Raw genomic sequence first — 5854 nt, 5'->3', positions numbered from 1 at the left:
TTTTGGAAATATTGTGTAATTTTCCTAAACTAGGCTCACTCTAATCTTTATAAAACATGTTTGTAACTAAATGTTAAGTATGGCCATACGACTTTTTAAAAAGTTTTTTTTTCTATGGGTTTTTGAGACATTTTGTTAAATGAAAACATTTATATTTCCGCATTATCGAGTCTTGAAAATCCGGGTCGTTACAGGATCGATCCTGACCCCTTAGGTGTGAGTTCCCACACTCAAAACCTCAGGGCTAAAAAACCCTTCAAGCACCACGACCCAAACAAAAGGTTTGCAGTTCACCCCAAGTCAGAGAGCCCAAGGCTCTCCCCTGTTTCCACACGCGCCGTGGCTCAAATGGCCTGAAGGCACATGCTTCTCCCTGTGTCCAAGAGAGTTGCAGCACCCCAAGAACAGGGTTGTGGCTTGACACAAAAACTCTGTTTTTCTCTGTTTTCTTCAAGTCAAAACCCACCAAAAACCTATCCAAACATAGCTAAATCCCAAAAGTAAAGTTCATAGTTCAAAAGTTACAATCTGCCGACCTAAGCGGCAAAAATAGGGTTAAACCCTAGTTCCCTTGAGAAACACTTTGGCCGTGGTGGTCAAGCGGCTGCATATGTACACGTCGCTACCTAAGCTCTCCATTCAAGGCTGGGTAAGCTTCTCTTTCCCTTTACCTGCACCACATAGCACTCGTGAGCCAAGGCTCAGCAAGAAAACTTATTACTACATGTATAAAAGTATTAATAAATAATCACAAAATCATTCTGGGGCTCGCAGCCCTAATCAAATGATGACTAGTAAGTCAATCTGGGGTCCTGCACCCTAGATAGATGGCTATTAAGCCTTTCTGGGGTCCCATGCCCTGAAAAGATGACTAATGAGACATCATGGGGTCCTGCGCCTTGAATAGATGACTAATGAGGCATCCTGGGGTCCTGTGCCCTGAATAGATGACTAATAAGTCTTTCTAGGGTCTTACGCCCTAAGCCATGTGACTATCAAGTCACTTGAGCCTTTTAGCCCTAGCTCTGAGTAACTAGCCTTAGACTAGCCAAGCGCTTTAGTTTTCTTCGACCAATAGGTTGGTCAAGCATTTAATGCTCATGTTGATTATATTTAATCATTTCGGCTCACGTTCAATACACTATTGCCGCTCTTGACTCATAGGTCAATTCCATACGACCATCGCTCTGTACTATTGTCGATCATGACTGATAAGTCAGAGCTTCACGACCAGTACTAAACACCATTGTTGTTTCCGACTAATAAGTCGGCGCCATTCACAAGTAGACAATGCAACCCAACATTCATAATGCAACAGATATCCATAAGTATAGAGCACTCAACATGCTTCAACAATATTCGTAGGCACAATCATAACTGTGTGCATTTATAAGGGCCAATGCCCAATCAAAACTATGTTCAGTATTTGGGCCAAGCCCTAACCATGCATGTCACAACATGGGTGCAGTTTTCTTACCTCAGACTTGAGTGTAAAATAAATAAAGAACGACCCTTGAGAACGATCCTGTCCTTAGGCCCTTAGCGGTCACCTAATCATAAAGAAATATGAAATCCCATCAGCAACTCTTCTCCTCTTCGTTAAGCTTGGGCCGGGGCGCCCAAGAACAGAGTCGTGGCCCAACCTAGAACCCAGCTAAAACCTTCGTGTTTCCCATTTAAAAATCTTCCAAAAACCTACCCAAACATATCCAAATCCCAAAAACAAAGTTCCTAAACATCCCATTGGCCCAAAACCATCAAAACTCAAGCTTCAAATAACTCAAAACCTCATCAAAACATAAAATCCAATCAAAGCTTATAAACTCGAAAACTCAAAACTTAAAGCTTGGATTACCTCTGATTGAGTCGTTTCCCAGCTAAATCCTTCGGCTAAAAGCTTCTAATCTTCCCTAGAATCGCTATAACTTGATCCTTACTTGAATTCGAGTCCTGAAACTCAAGTTTCCTTAAAAAATGCAACGAACGGTAAAAAAGGATAACAGGAGAAAAAGAGAAAGTGTTTTGAATGTATTTCTTTCTGATAGGTTACTTCGAGCTTAAGTAGCCTCAAGTAAATCCCAATGCTCGGGGTCCCAAAAACGCCCCCGAGGGTTACATAGTCAAAATTTCCAGAATTTCCTCCTGATCTCACTAACTCTCAATATATCATCAAATAATCATTATCATTACCCAATATCCCGGTAATTGACCCCGTTATGACAAAACTGCTAACTTGCTTTGTAGGATCGTCTCACGCCGAATAGCTCAAACCTATCTGCATAACAATGTGGTCTGACCCATATATCACATGCATGCACACAAATATACAAATATGCCCCCAATGGGCCAAAATTACGAAAATGACCTTCTTATAAGAAGTGGGCCTACATGCATGCAAATATCATCATATAATAGTATAACTCACATAATCATGCATACAATTACATAATCACATATTAAATGAATTATGGCCATCTTGGCCCCCTAATCCAGGCACTAAGCCACATTAGGGAATTTGGGACATTACACTAGTTCGTGTTAGGAATATTTGGCATTACACTTTGCAAATCAACAATGAATAATGGGAATAATGCAATATTCCAAACCCTAGATCTTAATCAAGATCTGAATTCAAAGTATGAATGCGATTCTTGATAATAAAATAAACATGTTCATGATATGAAAGTTAATCTTCAATATAAGAAACTAAATGATTAAATGATGATAAGATGAACATAGAAACATTTTATCATCAGTACTAATAATGAAAACACAATAGAGTTACACAAAACAAAGTTAGGGTTAGATATATTCAACCTTTGATTTAGAGCAACTTGAATCTTCAAACTTGGGGAACATCTAAGGCTTATACACAATAATAATATTTTTGTCCAAAATATCTATTCCAAGCCTTCCCAATTGCTTGAAGCTTCAACTAAGTATAATGATATTTGGGATTTAACAAGCCTTAGAACTCATACAAGTCAAGCAAAGCTTGATGATTTTCTTGGATAAAACTTTGGTCTTTGAGAGCTAGAGAGAGAGTTGAAAAGTGTGATCAAGGCTTTACAACTCTAATAACTCATATTTATAGTGTAGGCATCATCATTAGTCTAACCAATAGGATTAGAGCATTTAAAACACATCATTTTGAGCATTTTACGTAAATTGTACGTACACTCGTAATAGCCTAGGCGATGCATCACCTAGTCTTTCTCAACTAGGGCCTAGGCGATGTGTCGCCTCCTAGGAGGCGACACATCATCGATGCCTCTAATTTGGCACTCTATGACTTGTCTCAAAATACCTCCAAATGCTCTCAAACTTTTTGGAAATGTTTGGATACCTCATTGTATCACTTTAGACCCATAAAAGTCACGTTTATATGTCTTCTACACAATCTCATGTTTTCACTTCTCCTTAAGTGAAAACCATTAAGTGTTTCACACCTCAACATGTAAACATCTTAACCATTATATTTAACCAATCTTAACATTCCCCCACTTGGTTAAATATAATCATCTCTTCTTAGCTCATATAGTGTTGGTGGATAAAATAAAGTATCTTTCGATTTGAACTTTATCTTAGTGGAAGTATTGCAAAGCCTTATCAAAGTCATTGGTGTCTTAAAGATTGAACCAAGTACTCCGTAGTGATAAAATCGGTAACACCTCACACACCTCCACTTGACCATTCATTTTCCTATTTTTCTCGCTTAGCACTCATATGGCCACGTGCTCATCCATTTCATGAACTTTTTTGGGAGAAACTCCAACTCCCATGAGAGGCGGCACCACCTCTAAGTTCACAACTGAGCTTGTTGCACACAACTGAGCTTCATTAAGAGCCTTAGGCTTAACCCTCATTCAGTAGCAACCAACACTAACTATCCTTGGATGGAACTCATGACTTTGTTAGTATTGAAACTATTAACTTGTTCTTACCCATTGAACTCTTGACCTTGATGTTCACAAGTTTGGAGTTGGGTTGCAATCATTGGTGAATATATTATTCTTGGAGTTTTAGTCCCATCCCTTTCGAAGTGGAACTTACTATCCTCTTCGCAAGAGGTTTTTGTAAATGGATCCGCCAATTTCTCACTTGTCTTAACATACGAGATCGATATGATTCCTCCACGAATCAATTGTCTCACATACTAATGTCTTCGAGTTATATCTCTAAACTTCCCATGCCATTATATGATCTAGCTAATGTGGTTTTTTTTTTCACCATTGGGATATTCCTCATGAAATCTTTAAGCCACTTGGCCTCTTTGTCATTTTGTCGCTAGAGAAATAAACTCATTCTCCATGGTTGAGTGTAATATATGTTTGTTTTTTTAGCCCCTAAGAAACCACTCCTCTTTTAAGCATAAACACCCAACCACTTATGGAGAGATTATCTCCTACACTTGATATCCAACTCGCATCAGAATATCATTCAAGTATCTTCGGGAACTTTGAATATTGGAGGCCTAGCTGCTTGGTCCTTTTAAGGTACCCTAGAACTCTTTCAATCAATTTTCAATGTTCCATACTTGGATTGCTAGTAAACCTACTTAGTTTACTAACCGTTCTACCATTGTTCTTTTCAAGCTTTATGCTTGAATCAAATGGTGTATTTTCCTCTTTGATGTTGAGATTACTAAACTTGTCAATAACTTTCTCAAAAAAATGAGCTTGACTTTGTAATGACCCAACTATTTCTAAGACCTTGGACCATTAAAACTACTAGACATAGCTACTATTTTGGGAAACATACATCATAAATAACATAAATTTATTTAAAACCCAAAATATTGTACCAATTCAAAATAAGGTAAAAATATAAAATAAAATGTGATATGGTATGGGATCCCATTGTTTATAAAACATAAAACATAAACTTTAATTGTTGAAATACTAATTGCGAAAATACATCAAAACATAATTCAAAAGACTTAAAAATAACGTCATCCTCGATCGTCACGCAGTCCATTCAATCCATTCATCCTCAACACACAAGCCAAGCTACCAAAAATCTTTCCGCCTTCCACAATCATTTTCCTGTATCAAGCTAAAAATAAAGGAATGAGCCTAATGCCCAGTAAGGAAAATCTACTAACACATAAATCATAAACATAAGACTTAATCATAAACACATACTATAAAAACGTATATCATATAGGACTACAATATTAATGGCCATTAACTCATTAACACGGCATGTGATAAAGCATCTAGGTCCTTTGTCTACTAATCGAGGTAGGTTAGATCACATGGTAGTATATGATAACCTATCTAGGTTCTGTGTCTACTAATCAAGGTAGGGTAAATCATAACTCTAAACGGTAAATCATAACTCTAAACCATGAAAATGATAAAAATTCTTGGGGTTTGCTATCTAAGCAACTATAAGCCCCAAGCAACATAAAAAAAATATTGGGGTTTGCTATCTAAGCAACTATAAGCCCCAAATGACTACAAGACATATTTATATACATATATCATAGCATAAAACATATCATAACATAGACATATAAACACATAAAATCTATCCTATTTTCCTTAAAAAAAAAAACTGAGATATGGAGTCAAGAACGGGATTTGGAACACTCATAAAACCAACAGTAAGAATGGTGAGTTTCTAAAGAAAAGAGATGAAAAGAAAACTAAACCATTTGAGTAGAAACTTACCAAAAAGAACCTTAAGTTTCAAGAAACTTAAATACCTAACCAAGAATCATAAACGAGAGTTAGGATCTGAAAATAAAATAAAAGAAAACTAAAGAACTATGAGAACTTGAACTTGAGGATAAGAATACCTTGGTTGAAATAGAACCCGATCTACACCTCGATACCGAAATAACACTTTA

The sequence above is a fragment of the Humulus lupulus genome, chromosome 7 (genome assembly GCF_963169125.1).
Source record: "Humulus lupulus chromosome 7, drHumLupu1.1, whole genome shotgun sequence".
NCBI lineage: Eukaryota > Viridiplantae > Streptophyta > Magnoliopsida > Rosales > Cannabaceae > Humulus > Humulus lupulus.
The sequence above is the reverse complement of the archived record's forward strand: the minus strand, read 5'-3'. Positions refer to the sequence as shown.